The sequence below is a fragment of the Pholcus phalangioides genome, unplaced genomic scaffold, assembly GCF_987345545.1.
Source record: "Pholcus phalangioides strain wild (caught in Gottingen) unplaced genomic scaffold, Ppha-v1.0 ptg000006l_1, whole genome shotgun sequence".
NCBI lineage: Eukaryota > Metazoa > Arthropoda > Arachnida > Araneae > Pholcidae > Pholcus > Pholcus phalangioides.
Window position 1 is genome coordinate 1,627,161 of NW_028301599.1, and position 27,898 is coordinate 1,655,058.

General features: G+C 34.7%; 1 long non-coding RNA gene across 1 annotated transcript; it reads left to right on the plus strand.

Annotated features, from left to right (window-relative positions):
* Positions 1–27,898, plus strand: LOC149085653 (uncharacterized). Its single transcript, XR_016192753.1, has 4 exons — positions 1–172; positions 14,223–14,322; positions 26,298–26,499; positions 27,547–27,898. It is a non-coding gene; the product is annotated as an uncharacterized LOC149085653 (long non-coding RNA).

A 27,898-nucleotide genomic window follows, 5' to 3' on the forward strand; every position in this document is an offset into this window, starting at 1 on the left:
TCTTATGCCCGGATGAACTCGGAAAGAAGAATCATCTGGTTTCCGCCGGGACTCGAACCCAGGCGCTGTTGCATTCCGGGCGAGTATGCGACCATCTACACCACTGAAGACACCACCCTGCTTTCCTTATTTCACGCATTGTGTCGTGAAGTGGTGACATTTCATAATTATTGTAAGTGTAATTCTTGAATTTTCTAAAATAATAATAATTGTGCATGAGGGTAGTTTGATTTTCATTTGAATTTTGAGACAGTTTTATAATTAAAAATCATTTGAATTTTTTTTGAATTGATGTGATTTGATGAAGTGAATTGATGCATTTACAGTTCAATTTTTCAATAAGAAACACTAATCAAAAAAGGATGTAAAATAATGCGGAAAATCATAACGTCATATTTTCTTATTCTAAGGACAAATTTTTTTTTTTAGGTCATAAATGCTTGCATATTTCTAAGAGTTTAGGACCTAAAATCATAATTCAAGCTCTAATAATCACTATATAACCCTTTTGCAATATGAATGACGTATCTGAGTTCTGCACGTTATTAGGAGTTTTTTTTTCCCAATTGGAAGTATGCTTCTAGGATTAACGGTTCACGAGTTATTCAAGGATAAATGTACTTTCCTGTGCACCATTTATAGAAAAATTGTTATCATTGATTCGTAAGACATGATGCAATACCCATACATTCCATTCGGATTTCAAAAGATGACTCCATATCTTTCATCAAAAGCGCATTTTCCCCTCAAAAGAAAAATACAAAAGTAAGAAAAAAAAACGTGAAGTTTCTCTTCGAAACCACCAATTTCGCACAAGAGCGAACTCCATTCTAATTCTTATCAGAGTATTCTTCCCTATTGTTCGTTGCTCTTTTCTTTCCGTTTGGATTGAATAATTTAAGCATGAAAATGAGGTTTAATCTTCCCTTGAAATAATACGCTTCCTTCTTTCTTTATGTATACTTAGTTCTTAAAAAGTTAATCTTATTTCCTTAAAAAAATGTAGAATCTTCCTTGTTCAAGTAAATAAACAAATATGTCAGAACGAGATTGATAAAATAAATAAATAATAGTATGGTTGGAAAAGAATGCATTCAAGATACAATTTCAGTTCTGAAAATGATTGAGGAGTTTTTCTTTATAATGAAAACTCAATTTCTTTTCTTTTGCTTTTTTTTGGAAAGATTTTTTTTCTTTTGTTGTTGAAAATATGAATTACTTTTGAAATTCTTTTATGCGGGAGGCTGATCTCTGAAATGAAATTTAAAATTTAATAAGAAATTCGTAATTTAGAGTCGACATTGGTGAACAAAAAGATAACCAGAACAACGTCTGAAGACGCATTAGCATAATATTTATGAATAAATAACAACGCTAAGACACCGCTTTGAAATCAAGGTATCGAAAACAAAATGATGACCGTAACCATCGCAATTTTTCACAATAAAATTACTTTTTTTTCCCCTGTGCTTTTCAAATGTACAGACATTTTAAAATATAGTCAATGAAAACACAATGAGTCAATTCACGAAACGACAAGAAATTACCTGTATAGAAAGCTGTTTCGGGTTTAATCTAGACCCTTCGTCCGCGGAAATAGCCTGTTATAGCGCAGGGTACCAGCTGAAATCAATAAAGCCCGTGGATGGATCGAAATCCCACAGGGGATAGTGATGATGAAGGTGAAGGAAGAAATGAAGCGATTACGATTGTCAGACGGAATGCATTGGTGATAGAGTGGCAGAGAGGGACAAGTTATTAACATCATGTGAATTAGGATTATGAATGAAAAGAAGACATGCACTTTGCTCACGAAGGAGATTGTTCATTTGACGGCAGAGATCTTAAGAAATTTTCTATTTCTTCGCAATCTGTATTGTCCGATTTAGTGAGATCAAAAGAAGCTGTTCACATTCTGAAATTACGTGCATAAAATATCTTTGCAAAAAAAAAAATAATTGGTTCCTTGGTATATGGGCACAAGGAAAAGAATAAGGTCCAAAGAAAGAACGGATTAAAGACTTAAGTAGTCTTACCATAGATAGTATATGATTTGAAGAAGTGTTTCTGAAAAAAATGATAATTTCTCGTATTTTTCTCGAATAAATGTGGTCACCACTAATCATAGTGAAATGCAAATACAAATACAACGCCACAACTGGCAAAATGCCCAACGAGGTGGCTAAGAAAAAGATGCCCATAATAAATATAGATGACATATATTTCAAAATACAGAACTTCATGCACAGTATGAACACCACCTGGTTATATTATTGCCAAAAAGTCTTGAAAACGACATATAAATCGGTTATAACGACAACATTTCGTGGAATTGTCGGTTATTATAACCAAGTATGACTACTTTAGAGACACGCTATATATATAACACAAGAATATGGTTCTATTGAGTGAAAAAATATATATTTCGGTAAATGAGTAATAAATCAATTATTATGTATAATAACGGGATATTATGAATAATCGGCAATCCTCTCGGTAAATTCGATAAATTCATTTCTTTTACAGGTGATTATGCATAATACCAAAGCGTTGTTTTTAAATTTGATTAATGCTGAAAAAAATATTTCTTTTAACGGATATTACACGTAATACGCAAGTACAATTGGCGTATTTGATGAAGATGAAAAAAAAAACCTAAATGAGTCGCGGTAGTATGTTAATATATCTATTATGATACATATTTGACCCCGATATAACGAATTACTTTTGAGCGAATTTTACGATTTAACGATTTCCTCTTTCTGTTCCCGTCTCTGTGCGAATCTTTTAAATTGTAACTTGAAAAAATTCGTTAAAATCGAAGAATTTGTGAAATGAGAGTTTGATATACCGGGATACGTTGGTGGAATTTGTTAAATAAGAGTTCGTTACATCTAGGTGCATTCCAGAATTTGTCAAATGAGAGTTAATTATAGGAATTATTTCGGTAATCTTCGGAAAAATTAGTTATATCGGAGTTCATTATATCCGGTTTACAAAAACGTTCATCTAAATAATAAATCTTATCACAGCAATTATTATACTTCCGATTGATCATTTACCATTACGCATAATAACCGGAAAATATAATAGATTTAGTACGATTTATCATGTTTATACCAATGACGCTTGGACATTATGTATAACCAACGCTAAAATTGATAAAGGTTTGGAAATCTATCAAACTTATCAAAATGATCGGCGATTATGGAAAACACAACCGAATGTATCATATTCACCGTAAAAAAATACATGCAATCACACTTCATTATATTCTGCTTAAAAAATAATGAATAATATTTGAAGACACTTGCGCGCCAATTGACTGATGTTTTAATAAAAGTCTTTTCACCAATTTTTTCCCCCACTTCCATTCAGGAAGAAAAAAAAAAAAAATTGAATTTTTTTTTTGTTATTTAAGGGGTGCGGGACATTGATTAAAATCTTCTTTCGTCGCCGTTATGTGGAAAAGAAAAATTAAGAAAAATTTCTCCTTAATAACGCGTCGCGAACGAGACGAGATTCACTTTTTTCCCCTCGGTTTATGGTTTTTTACCAGAAAAAAAAAATAAAAACTCCAGGCTGTCATTCTCTGCATCTTATTTAAATTCCGAGCTTCTCTTTTGTTTTTCCTAATTTTTTTCCCTTCATTAAGGGGTTTTTTTTAACACTTTTTTTTCTTGAAAGGAGGAAACATTTCTTTTTTGGTGGTTTTCTTGTTCCATTCCCATTTTGAAAACGTGGAAAAAATGTAGGAAAAATTAAAAAAAATGTAGGAAAAATTAAAAAAAATGTCTTTGTCAAATGTTGTTCAATATAGTTTTTAATTCTACTCAAAAAAATATCGATGTCCAGAAGTAAATGTAATGTAAAGAAGAGCTTGGGGTTAATGGAAAACTCTAAAAAATGAAAAAATGATTTTGCGGGGGAAAAATGTTATTGATTAGAAATGCTTTTTAACATCTGGAAATTATTATATATTACTTTTCATATTCTGATTCGATTTTTATTGCATAATGCAAAATGTTGTAGATTTCTGCTTGAATACTGTATTTGATGTTTGAGTTAACCGGGGATGATTTAAATCAGTGATTCGTAACGTGGGTGTTAACGCCCCCTGGGGGGTCGATGGAATGTTTCGGGGGGGGGGGAGAAGCTACGGGTATAACATAGGATCCTATGGGTTAGATTGCGTCAGGGGACGATTTGAGAAAAAAATTTCTAAAGAAGGGGACGATGTGTTTGTGTGGGACAAAAAAGGTTGGGAAATTATGATTTAAATGAATATTTAATACACACAAGTAACTAGAAAGGGAAACCGGTGCTACTTGGCATATTTTCTAATTTTCGGTTTTTATATTTTTTCGTGTAATATTTAAAGGAAAAGACCAATGCGCTCCAGATAGCGGTACTCCTTGCACACAAATTAGTATTGAGAATTAAAATTGTATACTAAAGTCATCAATAATTGTTTAAAAAAATTATTTATGTCAACATACCCCCAGACGTGGGGTAAGTTGGTGAAGCATGATCTGAGGAATAAACGTGAGAATTTACAAAAGTTTTATTTCACTACGGAAATGCAGAAAAAAAGATTAATATTTTGCACTCAATAATTATAAGTGGAAATTTATGTGAAAGTAATAGTCACAAAAAACAACAACAAAAAACAACGAGAAGAAGGCATTATTCACGGCATCATGTCCAACAAGGAAGTTGGTCGAGCGCTCATTTAAACTGACGGTTGCAATTTTCGCGTAATTTTGCTGGGGTTATACCACATCGGGTAAATTGTTATATGACACGTGCACTATGCCAACTTGCCTCACCATGGCTCTTTACACAAGAGAGCTGCCTCACTGTTCCACGAAAGTTTTATGGAGCACATTACAACACTTGAATACAATCATTATTGACTACTCTAACTTCTATCTGATATTCAATTGAAGGTTATTGAGGTCTCATATAAGGTTATAATGTCTCAATATTTTCACCGATTACATACATCTCAAAAAATTCCATGTAGAAAATCATATTCACATGAGATAAATAGCCATTGCTTTATAATAAATCCAGTAGAACGTAAATTTTTTTGTGATGTGAAAGGAGTGAGAGAAGCAACTGAAAAATACCTCTTGATTCTATCGAGTAAAGTTAAAAGTTAGTTTCAATTAAGCAAAATAATAACACCGCAATCTCAACAAACAAACACAACCTTCTATAAATGACGAAAACTCGAGTGGTTTGTGTATAGCCACGAAACAAGATCAAAACAAAATAAAAAGAATGAAATAGAAAAGGTTATATACGGCGTTAACGAATAACTAAGGCGTAACATTCTTTTATAACTAGCCAAGCGATAATTTTGTTGCTCGTTACAAATTTTCCCGCAGTATCTTGCTGTAGCATACCGGGATCTCCCACTTCTCCTAATTAGTTTTGCCCCGCTAATTAATCTGAGTTTTCTCAAGCTTATGTTACATTCAGAAAATTTTTAGCTAGAAAATTGTTGTTAAAATTTTGTCACGTATATATAACATGCGTTAGAGAGAGAGAGTGAGAATATCAGGAAATCATCTAATTAGATAAAGAGAAGTTTTCAGCGAGGAAACATCCAAAGAGACCTTTAATAACAACCACAGAGACGTAAAAAAAATAAATTCCACAATGTTGTTGGTAATTAATGCGAGAGCATCTAATTTATAGACTTTACTGCCGAAAATACCAATTTTGTGGTTCAGTTACCGAATCGACGATGATTAACTGCTTCATGACACGAACATACAAAAGGGGGTACTTAATTTCGGTACATTTCCGACTGCACCGCGGTATATACAGGGTGCCCTCTAAGTGCTGATGCGGCCATTATTGGAATAATTTCAATTTAGAAATGTGATCAAAAGGCGTTCAAAAATTACCCTTAACCAGTTGTGAGAGTGAAAATAAAGTGTGTAACAACATTAAAAAAAATCTAAATTTTTATGCGGCTCCCTTATCCTCTACCTACTTATTAGAAAGTTGTTGCTTCGTCTCTCCTGGAACCAACAAAAAAAAAATTCCGAGTTTTTAAGTTCAATATTCGCGGAGATATTCGAACTCAAAAATTGGAGAAAAGTTGGGCAGGGACAGCCTATCTCTCTCTCTCTCTCTCTCTCTCTCTCTATATATATATATATATATATATATATATATTGTATTATTATTTGTATATATATATATCAAACCTCAAATGCTGTGAGGTTTTGGAGACCATACCTACAGAGGGACATAGACTTGGTTGAAGGGGTGCAGAGAAGAGCTACGCGTGTCTTTATTGGCACACAGGGCTTGAGTTATGAAGAGAGACTTCATTTTTTGAATATGTTTACATTGGATGAACGCAGGTGTCGAGGAGATATGATCGAAGTGTTCAAAATTTTCAATGGGATGGATAGGATGGACCATGAACTTTTAGTACACCGCCAATCGACTGCTTTTACAAGGGGACACCAGTATCGATTGGTGAGGGACAATGCGAGGTTATGGTGTCGCAGGGAATTTTTGTCTAATAGGGTTGTCAATAAATGGAATAGCTTACCCCCGGAGGTAGTAAATTGCAACACAATTGACACGTTTAAAAAGAAATACGATAAACATGTTGGGGTAAATCGAGAAGCTATCCATTCTGAGAATAAGACAACCATAAGTATTCTTTATGGGCGTTGTATAATATTTTATCATGTGTATATATTGTTTATAATTTGTGTTAATTGCATTTTTAATTGGGTTGCTGTATAATGTTTTGAAATATATGACATCCATATTTGTTATGGCATCTTTTTATCAGCCACCTCGTTGGGCATTTTGTCTGTTGTGGCGTTGTATTTGTATTTGATCATATTTCTAAATTGAAACTATTCCAATAATGGCTAGTTTAACTGTAACTATAACTATAACTACTCCAATATATATATATGTATACAAATAATAATACAAATTGGTAATTCGATACAAGGGACACACGTCTGACCAAAATAAAAATTCAAAAATAAACCCGATGTATGGAGATATATCGTGTGCAAGTAATATAGAAAGATAAGTAAAGAGAAGGAAATTAATTTGGAAAACATATGAGAAGAAGAGGAAAAAAAGTGATGATGCCAAAGCACTCTTACAGATAAAAAAGAAACATTAATGAAAAATATGTAGAGTACCTAGTGGAGAATGAGGAATCGTTATGACAAATATCTGGGAATTCACCCATATTATAGTTTTTATAATACGTGGTCACGAAATAGGTGATGTATCCAAAATGTTTGTGCGTGCACAAGGTAAATAAAAAAAATTGCGCGAACATATGAGTCTGCCACTCGTGAGAAGGCACGGACATGTTAATTAGGTTGGTCAAATAAGAGCTATCAATTCTGCCAAGAAAAAATTCGTGTAAAAAGTATAGTTGTGTGCACGGCTGCTATCGAGAGATGATATCTGGGATCCGAAGTAGGTGCGTCTGGTCGTAAAATGCCAGAGGTTCTGGGACCGAAAAACACCTAAGATTTGATAAAAAAATTATTTATTTACATTAAATTCGCATTAATTTGCATTAAAATATATCGAGAATGATATGTTTTTCGTTTCTTTTAAAAAAAATCGAGATTTTGAAAGAAATACACAAATCTAAAAAAAAATAATAATAGTGATATGGGCAGTAGTGAAAAATCTAAAATTAGTGAAACCGATAATTATATTATTTATGCTCTTATGGTGTCGGAAAAGAGTTCACCAACTTACAATTTGCCTCGCCTTTTAATCATAGCCGATTTAGGTTACGAGACCGGACTTGAGACCGTGGGCCTAGGATAGCGATAGCAATAGAAACCGAGACACACCCAGGCTCTTGCACACTAGCTATTGTAAGCCTACGAAATACAAGTGAATTATGTAATAGCCCCAGGGATTACATAATCCGTCCTGGGCATATTCATACGATTTACATTATGGTTGGCACAACAGACCAATGGCATTTAACTTCGATTAAAATATCATATAATCGATATTTAGAAATTAGAGGAGAAATAGAGAAATCTTATATTTCTTCTCGATGACTTACATAAGTTTATAATATACCAATGGCATTTACCGCAGATTTTGTAATTTTCTCAGCGCTTTTGATCTTTCATCATCTTTAACATGCTATGGTTTTTAGTTTATCACATATGAAGTTTATTGCTTTTATGTGTTTGAGGATTTTCTGAACCTATTACTATTAAAGCCATCTTTTTGTGTATTTTCTCTCCTTTGCTTGTGTTTGTGTGTTGGGCATTTTTCATTGCTTTTACACATATATTGTTTTTTCCCTCCAATTGCATCAATTTTTTGTATTGTCCGCATCAAGTGAAGTTGGAGTTTAGAGTGTTTAGCCTTTCACAAAAGTTTAGATAACAAATTAGTAAATAAAACAAAAATTAGCGTTCAGAAAATGGATTGATCGAATAAACATTTCCGATTGATCACTCGAAAACTCTTAAATCGATTCCTTACCCTATTTAACAATAAAAGAAACTGATGTTATGTTACACTGGCTATGCTTCCGAAATGACGGAAATAGACTCCGTCATCGCTATCGAAACTGACGGCGCAGAGATTTGATTTCAATGTATGAACTCGAAAATTCCGGTGACAGTCGGGACTTTAATATGCGTGTTTGGATCATAGCCGGAAGCGACAGTTTCCCCGTCGAGTGGCACTTCTTACGTCAAGAAGTTTGGATGAACGATATATTATTTTGCTTGTTTGCTTTTTTCGTAGTCGTTTTGTAATACTCGTAACAAGACGCCTTAAGCCTAATAATAATAATACGAGCAAAACAATCTTATTAATATCTGACATAGGATTTTCTTTAATTACTGTATTTCTGACTGATTTTTTTTGCTCCTTGTGAAATTACGTTTTTCTTTTGTTTAAAATATTTCTCCAACGTTGTTCGTTTAATAGAACTGACTTTTACTTTTCCAACTGTTATTGATTTGTCAGTTCTGCATCTTCGTTTATCCTCCGGCTGATCAGCTTGCGGATGTTTGGTCATACATTCCGATGCGATTCTGTTTTGTTTTTGTGTTTTTTACCTCCTCTAAAAGTCTACGTTGAGTTTTGAATCACCTAATTACATATATATATATATATTATATACATGTAAACGCGACAGTTATATATTTCGATAGTGATTTCAAATTTACCATGAAACTTCGGATATCCGTCGTGTTGAGCATGAGGATAGTGCTGTAATATCTGTGTGGTTAAAACGATGTCGGGGAATTGTTTGTAAAGAATGTGTTAAACTCGATAAGACTAATTTTGGTGTGTTTGAAAAAATGGTAAATATTATTTAAATTTGTAAATTTCATTTTTAGAGTATATTTTAAACATCTCAGTTAATTTTTTAATTATGAAAATTGATTTCCAAAAACATAATATACAAATAGTTGATAAGGTTTTCACGGTCATTAATTGATGAGAAATGTCTATTCGGGTTGGAAGACCCGTCTGTTTCAGTTAGTTCTCGAAGTTTCTCCAACACTAGTGGTTGGCATGCTAGGATAGTTGATAAAAATGGAACACAAAAAGTAAAATTTTGCGAAATCAAACTCGAGGGCATAAATACACCCGAAAATTTCACAAAATTTGACTTTTTGTTCTAGTTTTACCAATTCTCCGGAAGATGCCAACCACTAGTGTTGGTGAAACGTTGAGGACAGACTTTGATCAAATGGTACCATGATGCTAGGCTATGCACAGAATTTTCACGACGCCTTTTAAGGGTTAATACTTCACGCCACATGATAAAACAACACATACACGTAATTCCAAAAATCAGGTCTCATTTTATATTATAATTCATACTAAGAATACAAAAACAGGATTGAATTCACGTGCCTGCATATTCAAATACCCGAGAATTTCATCTGATATGCAAAAGAATATGTATCTATACATTTTCTTTTCCCGTATTCTGCGGATTGGTTCGCATATCTTAGTGTTTGTTTAGTTTGACATGCAAGCACTTTCTATTCATTTCTCTCGCGATCTGAGCTCCAACAGAGTAACGGGAAGGAAAAAAAAAATATTTTATACGGAATTTCCAGTTTCCTAGGAATAACGGTTTTCATCCCTAACTCCAGACACGGCTTCTTTCTTATTCAGGAAAATGCAGAATCATCCGATTCTAGAAACTTCTATCAAAGCGTTCTACTTCCCGTTTCATGTTGCCGTAGAAAGTCGAGAGAAAAAGAAATATTTATTTTAGAGGATGTTCATCTTCACCGAAACTAAGCCTGAATCATGAGGATGGAACTCGACTTTATTCAACTATTCAGGACTTTATAAATCATGGTTATCTTTCTGGATCAAAAAGAAAAAAAAAAGAAAAGATGAAGCTATTTCAGGAAGAATTTATAACGGTAATTCACTAATGCTGGCTAAAACGTTCATATATCCCTACTGAAAGATACATTACATCAGACTGTCATTTTCAGACTTTGAATTTTGAAACTCAGACATCATTTCCCTTTGTGACGGAAAGATTTTTCGGATTTAAGAAAGCTCAGGATGCTAAAATTGTGTTCAACTTTTCCTCATTGCAGCACTTTTTCTCATAGCATCACTGGCGTTTACATAGGTTATTCTTATTTGATTTTATTACTATTATTAAAAGCGTCATTATATAGATATACATATAATTACATATATATAATCACTGGAATCACGTTTACAACAGACTCTTAAAGATATCTATGAATATAAAATACATAAAATATGCTGCTCATAATTGTTTATGGGCAGTATATTTATATTTTATCATACTTATTGGTTTTTACTGCTCTTATTGGGTTGCCGTATTTTTGATATACATAGTTTAGATGTGTATTCGGCATTCGTATTTTGTATGGAAATTTTTTTTCCAGCCACCTCGTTGGGAATTTTGCCAGTTGTGGCACTTGTATTTGCAATACACAAACACAGAACACATGTAATACAGGAGTATAAATCGGACTGATTATTGATTAGAGTGGACGAGAAATAAAATCAAAATCAGAAATATGGAATCAAACCTGGTACATGATGATGGCAAACAGAAGTATCAGATCGTGACGTAAGTCACAAAAAATAGATAATAAATTCAGTCATCAAGGCACTTTTCTTGAAAATGGAGAATAAATTATACATATATTTTTTTATATTCACGTACCAAAATACATACACATAAATGGAGGTCCAGATCTGAGATGAAACTTAACATGAGGAATAGTTCTCCAACCTTAAACGACATTTTTTATTTAAGTACTCGCAAGTTATTATAGTGTTTTGGAGCAAATTATACGCGAGAGTTTTGCATAAAATACGTTTATGAGGATTAGGGATTAGAAAAATCTGATTTTTGGTCTTTTAGGATTTATCGTAATATGTTTACTACATAAGTTTGGTTAATAGTTTTATTTCCATTTAAATTACTTTTATGAATTAGTCTTGCATTGGAGTTATTTCACTAATATCAGCTCAATAATCTCCTCAAAACTCTACAAGACCATGACTAATGTGAGACTGAATCCAAGCGTAGTAGACGGTCTATAAAAATGTATTGTTCGCTTTATATTTAGAATGATAAAATATATTCAAGGAAAATCTCAATTTCTTTGAAACATTTGCTATTTGAGTTTTCCCTCTCGAGTTAGAACCAATATTAAGGTCTAAGGCAATAGAATTAACTTTTTCTAAATTTTGATATTTGGAAATATTTATTGTAATGTTAGTAAGAAATCATGCACTGTATCGTTCAGATCTTTGTTGATAATGACTGATATACAGGTCATTAAATAGATGGCTATCAATTTAGATAATTATTATACTTATTAAGGTAATTTATATATTTTGTGGTTTATATGATAAAAATGTCAAGTGAATGTCAATCGAAAGAAGAAGTATTTGATGAATTTCGTTCCGTTATATTATCATACGTTGAAGAGCCGGACGCAATCTGCTTCACATCTCAGAGACAGTATGAGGTAGAAACTTGAGTCCGTTTTAGGTAAAAAAACTCGTTTACAGTTGGTAATATAGAAATGTTCTTTCAGTTAGAAAAGTAATAAAATATTTGCCCATTTTAAATACCGTAATCTGGTGTGACTTGATGACTGGCGATAAAATTTGTGTATATAATCTTATTTCTTATTTTAGATAACGCCATAGCCACTGTAAATAAAAAAAAATAATCACAGCTCTTTGCATTAGAGTGATCCTCCATGATTAAAAATGGCGTCGAAATATCTCACAATTATATCGCCTTTTTCTCCTCATACTTTTATCATAATCTGTTTCATGAAACCATTGAAAAACTGTTTACAGCTCGTAGGGGTGAAATCTTATAAGGTTGATAGCAGTTTGCTCTTTGGTAAATATATTTACCGTTTTAACTGTGGATGATAGTTAATATAATTAAATCAGCTAGTTAAATACTGGTTATTTTTGTAATGAAATGTCTAATATCTACGTGGTGACTTGGGAACAATATTTTATATTCGTTACAGACAAACACAGTTATGCCTCACATCACTTCATTGACTGTCATTCTTAAGTAAGGCCACGTTCGAATTTGTGTCAGAGGACGAAGTTGCTCACTGAGGTTCATTTTGAAATTATTTACAGTTGATTCCGCTTAGTACGACTTATTTTCGTGAATTTAATTTTTTTCCTATATTGATAATGTTAATTTTTCCCGGATACAACTTTTAAATTTTTTGCCATTCCCGCTTACAACGTTCGGAAATTTCACATCCAGCTTTTTTCTCCTGTCAGCGTACTTTTTTCACTTTTTTTTTCATGTACGAAAATGGTGATTATGTTTGTGCTCGCGTTGAAATTTTTTTTCTTGTTCTCTCACTTCGTCCAACAATATTTTATAGAGCATAATTGCCCTTACCACTATTCAAATACACATGGTTGATGGACGTTATGTCTCTGAATAGAGGAAGGCTTAGATAAGAACTAGAAAAAGTTCTCTTAAGAGGTTATTTTTTTTCCATTGCGGTCTTATTCAAATTCGTCACATTTTAGATTGATTTCAAAAAATGAATCTTCTCATATTGGTGTTATAGACTATTGCGTATGACAAAGGAATATATGAAAACGGCAGTCTTTTTTTTTCATCCATTTTTGAATCTATTCATACAAAATCAAGCGCCAAAAGAGTGACTTGACACAAAACATACACAACTTGACAGATTTTCAGACGCCAACATCAAGTATCATTCAAAAGCGGCTTTGTCAGATGAGGAAAATCGGATTTCCCAACTGTACTTCTTGGAATTCGATTCTTCACAGAACAGCCCATACGATGCCTTCATAATCTTTTAAATTTCGGAAAAGGAATCAGTAAAAGGAATAGATTTTGTCGAGTAAAGTTCGAGTCAGAGTGTCTCAGAGCAAGTTGAAACGAAAAGCTCTACGTTTGAAGGGGAAAAAAAAGAAAGAAAATTCTTAAATTTTTGTAGATGATAACCACATTCAACACCGGTTGTAACGTTTGCAGAAGCAATTAAAGGACCGAGAATTTTTTGATGTTTCATTCAAAGCGAAGAAAATGTGCCTTGTGATGCCATCCAGATTTTATGGAACTTGACTGTTATAAAAGAAAACGTATAGTTTGACTGATTATACCAAATAATTGCTTCTTATTAAATCACTATATGTACCTTAATGTTTGTTAATAAATTAAAAATGACATAAAAAAAAAGCTATGGTCGGTGAAAAACTGTCTTATAATTCTTATAAACATTTTCGCTTATAACGTTTTCAGTTTCGGTTTTTGAAAAACTTTATAAGCTGGATCGACTGTATAAGATGATTTAGTGGCCACTGGTCATAAAATGTGGCCACGGAATGGCCACTTTATTATGACCACTTGATAGTTTAAGCAAGTGTGTGAGCTATGACGTCACACTGTTGTCGCTAGAGGGCTAGGCTAGTATAAAGAAAGCTCAGTTCTTGAGATACTAGCATATGACCTATCAACATCGCTCTGGAAATTCCAAGAATTTCGGAAAATTGAGCTGGTAGTCCATGCCAAGAAGAATCAAGCTGTATTAAAAGCAAAAGGTGGTCTAACGAAATATTGAAGAGTTGGTCATAATAAAGTGTCCACTCAGTTTATGCGCATAGTGTTTATAATTAATTACCTCTTTTCATTGCAGAGTCAACGACATATAAACTCAAAGACAAACTCAGACACGTGGAGTGCATAACCTGGAAAATCTTGCAATAATACTTGAATGTGGAGTGAAATTCGATAAGGTAATTAACGATTCAATGAAGAAGCACGGCAATATAAGAAGAAAAAAGAGAGACATTCAAGTGCAAACAATTATTTATTTTTTTCCAACTTTAATTATTTTCATTAATTAGAGTTTCCTTTCCAATAAAATGATTATTGAAAACACCTTTTTTATTCGTCATATAAAAACTAATATTTTCAAAAGAAAAAAAAGTGATTTAATTACATGCTCTTAAAGAAGTCGAAATATTTCGAAAACTTCTTTTGAGAAAAAAAAAATTGGTCCTAAGAAGAGAAGAAACAAAAATATTACGAAAGAGAGAGAAGTTTAATCATTTCTTAGTCACAGCATCTACCAGATTCACTTCCTTTTTTTTCAACACTTAAGATAGGACACATTAATCATCTTGTTAAACTTAATATCTGCTCGTAATTCATAGCTTTTAAGAGAACAAAAATAATAACATCATTAACAAGGCAGAATTTAATTAACAGCAGAAAGTAATGAGTTTTAATTAACATAAATTGTCAGCTAATGTCGTTTGCTAAAAGAGAAAACCGTTATTACTTACTAGCGGCGAAGAAACAACGTGTGGTCTAACGTGTGGGGTTGTGTAATTATAGACACAAGCCCACTTATACATGTTACATGTGTTGTATGCAGTCACGCAACCTAAACTGACTCGGATTCATGAAACTGTTGCTCACACACAGATAGATGATAGTAACTAATGTTTAACGATTTTCGGTTATTTAATTTTTATTAAGTTTATTTTTACTAGTGCGTATTTTCTTTCAGTTATACGATATGTTAAGATATTTTTCGTTGGGTTTTAATTAATCAGCAAATACATTCTCAGTTTTAACGCAGTATAATCATAAATCGATCAAATTCATTAACAACAGTTATTATGATGGCTGTTTATATTAGATATTGATTCTCAGTTGCATCAACATATCAGCTATTTTCGAGATCAAACCTAGAGAATACGATGGAAAGGAGTGAAGATATTTCGGATTTCTGTAACACGATACTTTAGAACGTGATGCTCGTACTCACATCTCATTAGTTTAATTAATATTAATATAAAGTTGCTCTACAACTGTGGTTATACAATACGACATAAAAATAATTATACGGTTAAAACAAAGTAATTAAATAAAAAAATAATTAAACAAAGATGATAAAACGAGACCCTGATCGTTACAAAACCTTTCGAGAAAAAATAGTGTTGTATTGATATTTATATATCGATTTGATTGTACTGTAAGATTTGAATGTGAACTGCATATACAGGGTGAACATAACACCCTTGGCCGCAAATTACTAGTGAACCGTTGATCCTAGAAACATACTCCCACTCAGAAAAAATTGAGAGATTTTTTCTGAGTGGATTTTTTTGAGAGATTTTTCCCACACAGAAAAAATTGAGAGATTCTCTTTGATATTTAGAGTGGTCAACTTGAGACTTTTTCTGGAGTCACAACTTAAGTGCCACAATAACGCGTTGACCTTATATAAGTCATTCATATTGCAAGAGGTTATAGTATTAAAAGTATTATAGAATGTCGATGTAAAAGTATTATAGAGTAAGTATTATAGTTATTAAAAAAGAAAACTTTTCGTCACCTTGTCCAAAAAAACAGAAAAACTTAATAAAAAAGTTGATGTGCCTTGTCTTTCCTGAGGCACGCACGCACAAAATGAAAACAAGTTTTTAAGTGCAATATTTTTTGAGATATGTAAATTAAAAAAAATAGGAAAAATGAGAAAAAGAACCACATCAAGTAATGGAAAAGCTCATTATGCTGTTCTTTCTTTCTAGTGATTTTTCGAATCTCACCGAAGATTGCACTTAGAAACGTTGAACTTCTATTGTTTGTCTTAGGAGAGACAGGACAACAACTTTTTGAGACAACAATTGGGTTTTTGAGGAAAAATTGCCCGTATGAAAATATAATAAATTGCTTTTTTTTAATTTTAATAACTCTGTCCTCAATCGCTTTTAACGGTTCTAAATTCGTTTTTAACGGCTTTAAACGGTTTTTTGAAAGGTTTTAATGATTCTTTTTTCAATTTACGACATTAGGTATGGACATATATGTGTTCATTTAAGTTGCGAACGTATATGTGTTCTTAACTCACGTTCCAGTTGAGTAAAGAGCACATGCATGTTCTTAACTCAACTAGTCCTAGTAAAGATATCGATCCAAATTAATTAACTATATAGCCTGTGTGGTGGTTATAATTACAGCTCGTGTACTCTGCGTGATTTTTCTCAAAAACTGTTCAAGCGAATACAATGAAATTCTCAGGATATCTTGAGATCAAGGGGTAGAGAGATTTATGCAGTAAAAATTATTTCAATTTTTGAACACCAGGTGAATAACTGGCGCATTTTAATCGAATTTTCTTTTTTTGTATGGTCTATATAGCGTATATACAAAGTTTCGATAATCAAAATTTCGATGGAATACCAAATCAGAACGGATGCTTCGTAGGTCTGAGTAGTGTCAATATCCTGAAACTACCTTTTTTCCCCATAAATATACAGGGTGTCCTATAGGTGCTAATGCAGCCGTTATCTCATCAACCGACCAATCTAGAGGTATTACTCTCATTTAAATGATGCTCAAAACGCGTTAAAAATTGCCCTGTACCAGTTTTGAGAATGAAAATACAGCATGTCACAAAATAAAAAAAAAAATTTTAATTTTTAAACGGTCCCCATGTCCTCTGATTTCCGATTAGAAAAATTTTGCTCTGTATCTCCTGACGCCACCAGAAAAACTCAATGTTTACAAGTATTCGCTAAGACATCTGAATTCATAAATCGGAGAAATGTTATGAAAGAACAGCAAAAACAAACGGACAACACTCCTTTTTCAACTTACATCCGATTTTTGGGAATATTGCACTTAGAAAGTTGGATTTGTTTTTGCCTCAAGAAAGACCAGGCAAAAACTTTCTAATTGGAAGTTAGAGAACAAGGAGTACTATATAGAAATTTTGATTTTTTTATTTTGTGATACAATGTATTTTTTATCTCAAAACTGGTACAGGTTAAATTTCGAACGAATTTTTGAGCAATTTTTTTCAATTGAAACTATACCTCAACTACGAACCGTTCATGAGAAAATGTCCGCATTAGCACTTACAGGACACCCTGTATAAAGAACGAAAAAATACATCCAGAAGTGTTTTGAATAATTCCAAAAGAAAACTTTTTCTTTCAAACTCAACGAAAAAATTTGAAAATTATTTACCTTATTTGCGCGATAATTATTTACTCTACACAGCAAACTACTAAAAAATCAATTCCGAGTGGTTAAGAACAAAAAAAATACCTATCCAAATATACAAAATAATTGTTTTGGAGAAAAAAAATCGCAAATCATATAATTTTTTTGGAGGAAAAAAAATTTTTAACACTTGAAAAGACAAGAAAAAAAATTCGATATCTGTTTTTTGTTTTTTAAACAAATGAAAAATAATCCAGTAAATAATGTAAAAGTTACAGGAGAAAATAGATGGCAGAATGCTCAAGAGAAAAGAAAAATAACAGTAAAATCATTGGAAACCGAGCAATTTCTCGCATGACCGAATGCCATTCTAATTTGTAATGCAATTGTTTTTTGTTTTTTTTTGTTCTTGATAAAACTCAGCCAATTTTTATTTCTACTTCACTTGATACTTTGGATTTCCAAAATGAAGTCCAATTGTTTTCGGGAGAGAAATCTCCATTTCACTCTTACTTCGATTGGTATTCTAAATAAATATTAGTTACAAAAAAAAGAAATATCAATGGATTCCGTTTATTTTTTTAAAAAAACGATTCGATTTCTCTTGTTTTTTCTCTGCCTTTTTAAGGGAATCAGAAAGAAAATGAGACTTGATAAAACGATAATCGAATGTTCAGTAAATTATCGGATGTATGCGTGATTTTTTTTATATTTTTTTCATTTGAAAATCATTTTATTATTATTATTTTGAGTTAAAAAATATGTACTAAGAATACGTATGTAGAGGATGTCTTATAAGTTCCAATCAGGGACGCCGAAAGTCAAAAATTATTGGTATTGCTCGTTGTATCAACTAACTTTCGGTTTCGATATATAATGTGACCATGCGCCCTGCTTTCAACAAAAATGTCCCGTTTTTGGGCTTTTTTGCTGAATTCAAATTCCACATTTTTTTCGCCATTCCTCGCTCAGATATCTCTGTCTGGTTCCAAAGAAAATTGGAGTATTCCGACTGAATGATTTATTCGTGGAGCCCACACCCTAAAGCAGGGCACCTAAGCTGGTATCTTAGACAGGCCGCAGACTAGACTTTTCACGGGCCCCTCTATAGTGAATTGATGCAAATAAGCAGCTCCGGAATCCTAACCAAGGCCTTATCCTTAACACCAGGAACGTCGGGAGCGTTTTGAACTTGTGGATTCTTGTCTTTATAGAGGAAATTTTAATTTTTGGATCACACACAGTTCGGGGGTGGGGGGAGTTGCTCGGACCCTATGCCACAAACTACCGCGTGTGATCGAGCACCCACTGAACTCCCAATTTTGACGGATCTGTTCAATACGGCTTTGATCCCCCCCCCCCAACCAATCCAATCACATTTGTTGTTTTTTTTCAAGAAGAGCATATAAATGAACTTTTCTTTAATTTTCTTATATGTTATTTTGATCAAATGTTATTTTGGAAAATAGATGGCAATGTAGGTAAAATTTTACTGGGGAGCTACAGACCCCACACCCTGGAACAGGGCCCCTACACTGGGATCTCTTTGAATTTCTCAAGCCACACTTTTCACGGGAACTTTTGTAGTGAATTTAATAGCATGAAAAAACAAAAGATAATGATAATTGTCCCGGGCCCCAGGACTACAGCCCTGCCAGCCGCACCCTTGTGGGAGCCACTGCTGGATTAAAAAAAAATTTTTAATGAATGCAGAAGTTTGCTTTTCCAGAGTTATTCATACAAATAAAATTCTAAGAAGTCATTTAGATAAAAGTGGAATTTTACCCCCTTGAAGTGAAGCAGAATCTACTTCATCAATGTGTCACTACGAAATTCTTTGAGGCAACAAATATTATGTAATTATCCTTTTTTTCTTCAGAATAATGATGTTTCATCATTCCAATAATGCACAAATTTGATATAACTTTTAGAAGCGGCAAGTAGGAAACGTTCGCATTCCCTATATGCAACTGATCATCCAACAAAGATGAGAAAAATTTGCCACACACACACGCCATGGAAAGTTCTTGGAAAAAAGTATATGGCTGTAGCAGTAGAAACGAGTTTTTTCCTCATATGGCAAATACTGTATACTGTATATCTACGCAAAAAAATAGCAAGGGACTTGAGACACTGGCATTCACTCATTGTATGCTTTATCAGCGGCTCCCTTTTCATTGAGTAAAGAAAAGGCGGACAGATCCAACTATTGTTAATTGAATGCCCGTGTTCAGTATGTACAGTCTGCATAAAACGATTTTTATTTTTTCGTATAGAAACGTTTGGTTTCGGAGAAAAAAAGCCGGTAAGTTGCTAAAGATATCCGTTGTAATCATTTCGAGGGCCATGGTACCCTCAGGCATCGCGTTGAGCATGGCCCCCACATCCTAAAGCAGGGCCCCTGGCTGGGCTCTTTCACGGGCCCCTTTATGACGAATTTATAGCGTGAAAAAAAATGATGAAAATCATCCCGGGCCCCAAGCCCACCCTTGTCGACGGTTATCAGCCCACCCCTTGTGGGGGCCATGGCGTTGAGGGCCACCGAGAATTTCAACAACAGGAAGCAAATCACAGGGGGAGTGTTGAATACATGAAATGGCGGGAAGATGACAATGTCATTCGATCAGGGAGGCGTTCATTAAGCACAATCCGGTTTTGTAAACCCCAGGGATAAACGACGCAGACCCCCAGCAATCGCCAGACGTTCATGGCCCTCACAAGGGTGGGGCTGACAGGGCTCCAGGCCTTGGACGATTCGCATCAATTTCTGTTTTTTCACGATATAAATTCACCCTAATGGGCCCCGCAAAATATCCCAGCCTAGGGGGTCCTGCTCTAGGATGTGAGAGCCATCTGTGTTCAATATTTGCGGAAACAATTACAAATACATGCTTACAACAAATTTTTATTTCTGAATCTCGGGGTGATCTGCTCCTTGCAACAAACCGCTTTTCCGCGTCCGACGCCATTTCAAAATCAGTCAGACCTCGGTATAACGTCACACATGAGTACCGAATAAATATGACTTAATTAACGGGGTGATTTAATAACGAGTAAACGTTTTGCCAGCTAGCAGAAGCTAGCAGAATTTTCAGAAACTGACATTATAGGAGTGTTGACGGTAAGAGTGATCGAGGTTATACCGAGGTCTTACTGTATATCAATGATTTTCAGAGGGTGAGCCACATGTCCCTCCCATGAAGGAAGGTCCCACAGTGCTCCTTGTGGCTGGAGTCTCGGGAGGAATTTTTTTCCGATTTTTACCATATAAATTCACAACAGATGGGAGGGGGGATTGGGAAATCCTGTCCTGGTACCCACAAACCAGGGCCGTCTTAACAGCATCATGGGCCCCCGGGCCAAGTGGTTTTTCTGAGGTCCTACCTGGTAAATTCTAGAAAATTTTCAACCGAATCTAATTTTTGTGAGGCCCCCGGGCCGTGCTCGGGGGGTCCATGCGTTAAGACGGCACTGCCACAAACCATCTCAATCCAGAAGCCTTATTCGATCGCGTGGGGGCCCATTGCTGAGGGATACTTTGCAGATAAATTATATTGAATGTACACTATACCGTGCTGTATTTTTATAGGGCTGTGATTTCCAATCTGTTTGTTGCAGCACTTTCTGGGTGTCGCGGACAGGGTCGTAACTAAGAGTGTAGATTATTTCTGTCAAGTGTAGGGGGGGGGGGGGGCTGAAACAAATGTAGTTTTTCATCACCTCCAAAGTCGATGACTTTGGAACATAGTTTTTGTATCCCCTAAAATTTGCCGTGCTCTCAAAATCGCTGCCCAAGGGCCAAATGTTTTTGTGAAGACATCACAGCGTTTTACACGCCGCACGTTATTTTTCTGCAATGACTGATGAAATACTGATATTCAAATAAAACTTAACTTCCTTCAAATTCCCTGGACCGACAGAGCCATTTGAAGCCCCCAACAAATTTTGTGAGCGGGCTGCCCCCCCCAAACAATGCAATGCACCCCCCTCCTGCGTTTGAGTCACGAATATACCGGACGACCACCGCCTTTATCAGCCCCCCTCCCAATGTTTTCTTCACGTGGGAGCCTCTGCATGATCAGCCCAACATTGGTGGGGCTGACAGGGCTCCAGTCCAGGGGTTCGGGATGATTCTTGTCATTTTTTCATTTTTCACGCTGTGAATTTACTATGTCGAAGCCCATGAAAAGTCTGGCAAGGGGTCCGCTTACAGGATGTGAGTGCCATACCCCGGCGTGTTGCGATTAAACTCTTTACGAGAGCAATACATCCAAATGAATTTTATTTATCAATTAATCAATTAAATTATTTTTGCGGTGAATAAATACTCAAAAGCGCATTTTTTTTAGTGGGACTAACAACGCCGATTCAGAAAAGATGCCAAAAGCAACAGAAATTTCAGGGCATGTGATGATAATGTTGCCTTTCGATATAACGATAATTTCTCTACAACGACATTTTTTCTTGGTCCGCAATCGTTATATCGAGGTTTCACTGCATTTCATTTAGCTATTGTTTATTTGTCTCAGTGTTATTAGGCATTTAGTATTTTGTCAAAAAATTTTTGAACCGGGCTCCCGAACTCGATAAGTAAAACATGGCTCTCGGAATGTTCTTGTTTTGGTTTCAATCATTATTGGTCTACTTTTCAACTTTTCTTTTCCTCTTGCTGCATCGTCTAGAACAGTGTTTCCCAAACTTATTCAGCCCATCGCACCCCCTTTTCAAAAACAAAATTTCTCATCGCCCCCCTGGAAGTGACTTTAAAAATCCACACAAAAAACTTAAAGATGCAGTGAAAAATTTTCGATTTTTTTGCACGGGGGCATTCGATGTTTTCCTGCAACAGGGTAGTATAAAAAAGTTAAAAATTCGAAAATAATTACAGTAAAGTTTCAAAAGATTACAGTAAATTTCGACAGCTAAACAAAACAAAAAAAATTAAATTTGTGAATTATAAAATTATAATTCACAAAACAGATGCACATATTTACATTGATTGCAATCAAAGTAATATTCGCATGGCACAAAAAATAATTATATTATTAATAAAATTATTTTTTTTTTAAACACAGACACAACGACAATTGTCACTTAGTTTTAATAAAAATAATTTTATTATTAATAGAGAGAGAGAGAGATATTTTGTAAGTGTGATGTGATTGTGTTGCGACTGGAACAACCTCCCCCCCAAACATTATTGATTGTGAAACAATTTCCGATTTTCTTTGCGACATCAATTATCTCTGTCTAACTTCATCACCGCATTCCCTTGTATAGGCCTCGGCCAACCAATATTGAATAAATAAATAAATAATGAAAAATAAAAGATATATATTATATTGCTGAATATTGGTCTCTATTTTCTTTTGGTATTCAATGAATATCTTTTGGTTAAAATCAACAGAAATACAGTTCCGAAACATTAATGCTTTTGGGAAGTTTTTCAAATAAGTTTTAATAAAAACTCTGGCTCAAATCGATACTTGAAAATAATGAATTTAAGTATAAACTAGTCTATTTTCGAGTGTTCAATTCTTTATTAATTCGGCCTCTTTTCGTATAACATTAAGAAAAAAAATATAGCAACGTGGGTCAAATATATATATAACACATCGGCGTTAGTGTGTGGTGCTGCTGGAAAACGATCTTGCAGGGAAGATGCGTTTCGAGGACGGATCTCGCTGACGTCCCGAATCTCGGGGTCAGGCTTTCTGCTCTAGGAGTTTGTTGAGGCGGGGCCTACATGATTTTTCCCTTCTTACCGAAGGATCTTTACGAAGGGAAAAACGGTCGAGGTCGATTCAGAATGGCCTTGGAATATCTACTGGACAGACGAAGCGCATTTTCACTTGGATGGTGCGGTCAATACTCGCACCTGCCGAATTTGGGAACCAGAAGAATCCGAACGTTATCTTGGAGGTTCCGTTGCAATCACCAAAAGTGACGGTATGGTGTGGATTTAGTGCATCATTTATTCTCGGTCCCTACTGCTATAAGAGAAGTTTATTCTACAGTGACGTTCGATCACTGGGAAGCAATATGCATTGCTGTTACAGAACGAAATTGTTCCGGCTCTACAAGCACGTTACTGACTTGCAGACACAATCTTTACGCAAGACGGAGCTCATCCACAGATTGCAGTGTTAAGAATGTTCTTAAAACATTTTACTGAAGAACGTGTCATCTGCCGGCACTTCCCTAATCTATGGCCTCCCCGACCTTGATCCATGCGAATTTTGGCTTTAGGGGCATTTGACACGTCTGGTAAGTCGTGACAATCCAAGAATTTTACCTGACCTTAAAGGCAGCATTTCACGCCACGTGCAGAACATTTCCCCGCACACCTCGTTCAGTTGTGGAACATTCCATCTTGCGATTTCACATGGTATCTGAAAATAATGACCATGCGGAACATGTTGCAGTAACAATTGTTAAAATTGTAAATATTTGCCCCTAAATGTGTAATTTCTAAAAACTTCCTCTAGTGGCGACATGTGCAACTAATTTTATTTCCCGAAACAAATTCCCAACAGTTCATGATGTCTTCCACAAAATTTCACAATTTCTGATGACTGGTTTCACCTGTAGGGTACTTTAAAATAGGGTATTTTAATTATGGACGCCCTGTACTTGAAATAGATTTCAACTTTTTATATCGTCTCAAGCACGAAAATGAAAATTATTGTCCCTGTATTGTCTTATAATATCTAACTGTATCAATCTATATAGTTTAGGATGTTTGAAATTAATTATGGGCCAATAAATTGCATTGAAGAAATTCTCCTCAGCTGTAATAAATCATTTTTGAAGCAAAAATAGGCAAATCGATAACTTTAAGAAAATTTTCGAAACATCTGGTACCCATCAAAAATAAAAAAAAAACTCATTTCTATGTTTCTTTAATTTAGATTTGTCGTTCACGAGTCGTGCAGGAAGTCGCCATATTAGTTACTTTGTCTACGGTTTGTATGTCTCTCAAAGAAAGGCTGACCACATTTGTGCAAAGAAAATACGGGATGTTGGGCTTCGAAATACAGGAAAATACGGGACATTGCCAATTATCGCCAAAAGTGATGCCGAAAGTGAGCAAAGTTGCCAACTCGTGCTGAAATCACAGAAAAGTCGTCAATCGAGGGAAATCAAACGCCACTTGAAATTGCAGTGAATTAAAAAAACAAATGCGAAATAAATATTATTATTTGTAGCCGTAAAATGATCGTAATGTAATTTCTGAGTCGGGAAGAAAATTCTAATCGTTGATTTTTAGAATAAAAGTCAAGTTGACTTCTCTCTCGTTGAAAATACGCGAAAAACCGGGACGATTTTGCTATAAATACAGGTACAAAACTTGATGTTATAAACATAGTTTTAATTTCAATAAACTAAAAACATATATATACAAGGAGTAAATAAAGTAACACATTATTGAATGATTAAGTAATATTATTTCTATATATATAAACCATACAAGTAAATCAATAATTCCAATATATATTCATGTTTGGACTTAGGAATATTCTTGGCTGTTTATAACTAAAAAATAACTCATAAAATTCCTCTGGGTGAGGTGAGTTCTTATCTCGAATAGTATACAGTCCACATTCTCATTCAGATTTCTCGTTTAAAGCGTTTTCTCGCCCACAACGTTTTCTCATGACGATTTTTTGAAAAACGTTATAAGCGGGATCCACTGTATTTGTTTCCTTCAATATGTTTGCAGTTATTATAATAGTTCTCGAGTTATTTGTTTCCTTCGGTATAATTTTATGTGTCTGAATGCGTGAAATATGAGAAGAATTTACCAAGGATTTGTACAATAATAATCTTTTTTGTGGGTAGTGTATCATATTATTAATTATTCGTTGTTTTTATTTTTTTCTTGATATGTGCTCTTATATTTGGATGCTTTATTTTACTTATACAGGGTGATTCTAAAGTCATGGGACAAACTATAAGAGGTGACATAAGACTCCTAAACAAGCATTTTTAGTCATATAATGTGCGGTCGAATCGCAATAGCAAAGGCGGTAGAAGTTGTTTTTAGAGAGTGCACAACAGCACTTCACCAAAAGCAAATATAATTTTCCTGACGGATTTGCTGCAATAAGCGCAATCAATCATTCGAGGGTGAAGGGTATTGTAATGTGATAGCCCCCCCCCCCTTCTCATGGTGCACCCTGGATAACACAAACTCTACCAAATTTCATTATATCATTCTTTGGCGCAGCATGACGTTGATGGTGCTTGTACCAATGGAAAACAAACTGCAAACCAATCCGAAGGTGCATATGTACCCTCGAACGGTTCATAGCACATACCGCAGCAAATCCGTCGGAAAAATGAATTTGTTTTTGGTGTAAAGTTGTGAGCACTCTCTAAAAACTCCCTCTACCGCTTTTGGTATTGCGATTCGACTGCTCATTTTATGATCAAAAATACTTTTTTAGGTGTCTCATATAACCTCTTTTAAAGATTATCTTATGATCTGTATTTGACTATATATATATATTTTGGGAATATTTTTTCAGCCACCTCGTTGGGCAATTTGCCTACGGGCTTTTGTATTTGTATAATACGCATTGGTATGTTATCCGCGCTAAGTAAAGATGAAGAACGCTAATCCAATTTCAACGTGATAACAACGAACAATTTCTGCTTGATTTAACAATTTCGATTAGTAATTATATAGTGATACATTTTTTATGTTATAAACTATGGTGTTTCTAAAATTTCTTTAGAAATATTTTAGGTTACGGCTCCGAGAGCGAATCTCAGGTCGAAGAAAATCCATTGGTAAACTGCTTGAAGGAACTGATCGAAGATGGAAGGGAAGAATTCACTGATTTCTCTTTGTCTTGCGCCGTAAGCAGCGTGAAGCGAGCAACTCGTCTCTTTGAGGAGAGTGGTGCTGGACTGCCGCATTCCGTGGATGATCGAAAAATGAGATGCACGTAAGTCAGATAGATTTTCATGAAACAGCGTGAATGATAGTGCACGTCAAGACAAGCAAATTTTCCAGTGGAATCTAGGGTCGCAACCTATGCACGTGAATTTCGTATTCGGGGGAGCACGTGCTTTATTCTAATTCAGAAGATGCCAAACTATGGCAACCTCACTCATATTATGAGCGGTTTCTCTCCAGTCACCGGCAGTTACCAATGGAAAATGCATCGTCCCTTTTTTTACTCTATAAAGGTATTCTGGTGGTGTAGTGAATTTTCCCCCCTCACGCTTCCGGGTTTGCTTTAGGACCATTTTCCTCCTGTTTCGCATCACATTGGCTTATACTCTATGCTGAAATGCACTGAAAATAAAACTCATTTGCAACCCTAGGTTAAATTATCCTAATTCTATTGCTAAAATTTTCTGTCTCGGCGTGTATTATCCCCTGCGCCCTATATGGATGAATAATAATGATGATGATGACGACTTGACTTCATGATACGTCTAGTACCTCTTTCACAGTCGCGAGGTTAGCACACAATTAATCTTGATCTATTGGTGTGGTTTCGAATCTCAGCTGGCACACCAGGTCAAAACATCCTCCTAATTTACCAAAAGCCATTAAGAGAATTCAACAGTTCGAAATCGTTACATTAATCGTAAAGTTGTTCAGAGGTACTAGTTTCAATTGAGCCATACAGTTTAGCTTAGGCTTATTCTACAAAACGTCCCTACTTTGAGCGTTTAGGCGCATTTATCTCACGGTGAGAAAGATTTTTCTCCATGGATTACTCTCATTCCTTAGCAGGTGCAGATCCAGTGCGATGTATCGGGAGAGGCCCCCCCCCCCCCCTTATCGTTCAGGTTCGTTTTATCGTACCGTATTTTACGGGGCAGACCAATTTTCCCAATATTTTTCGGTTCGCTTAGAAAAAGCACACTAGTGTCTTAATCGCCTCCTCTAGATCCTCGCCTATTACCCTATCTACATTACTGAAATTATCTGATTTTAATGCCTGTATTGTGTAAGTGAACGTGTCCTTTTTTTGTTCCAGATCCTTGCACCTGAGTAGAGAATGTATACTGGAATTAGTAGAGGAACGATGTGGTGAACTGTCCGATGTTGAAAGAGAAGAAGCCGAAGAGGGATTCAACGAAGGTGCCAATATACAGGATTGCACAGCGGATGACTTTCCAGCTGGCTTCTTTGACCACGTGGATGACACTCCTTGACGAATCCCATAAGAAACTATGGAAGTTACAGTATATGACAAGGATTTATATATATATAATTGAAAATATTTATATTCCTTGATCTGTCATCGACATGAACTTTTGTAACTGATTTATTTGATTTTCAGATCAAATAATTTACATTATTAATTAGAATAAAGTAAATCTTTTTTC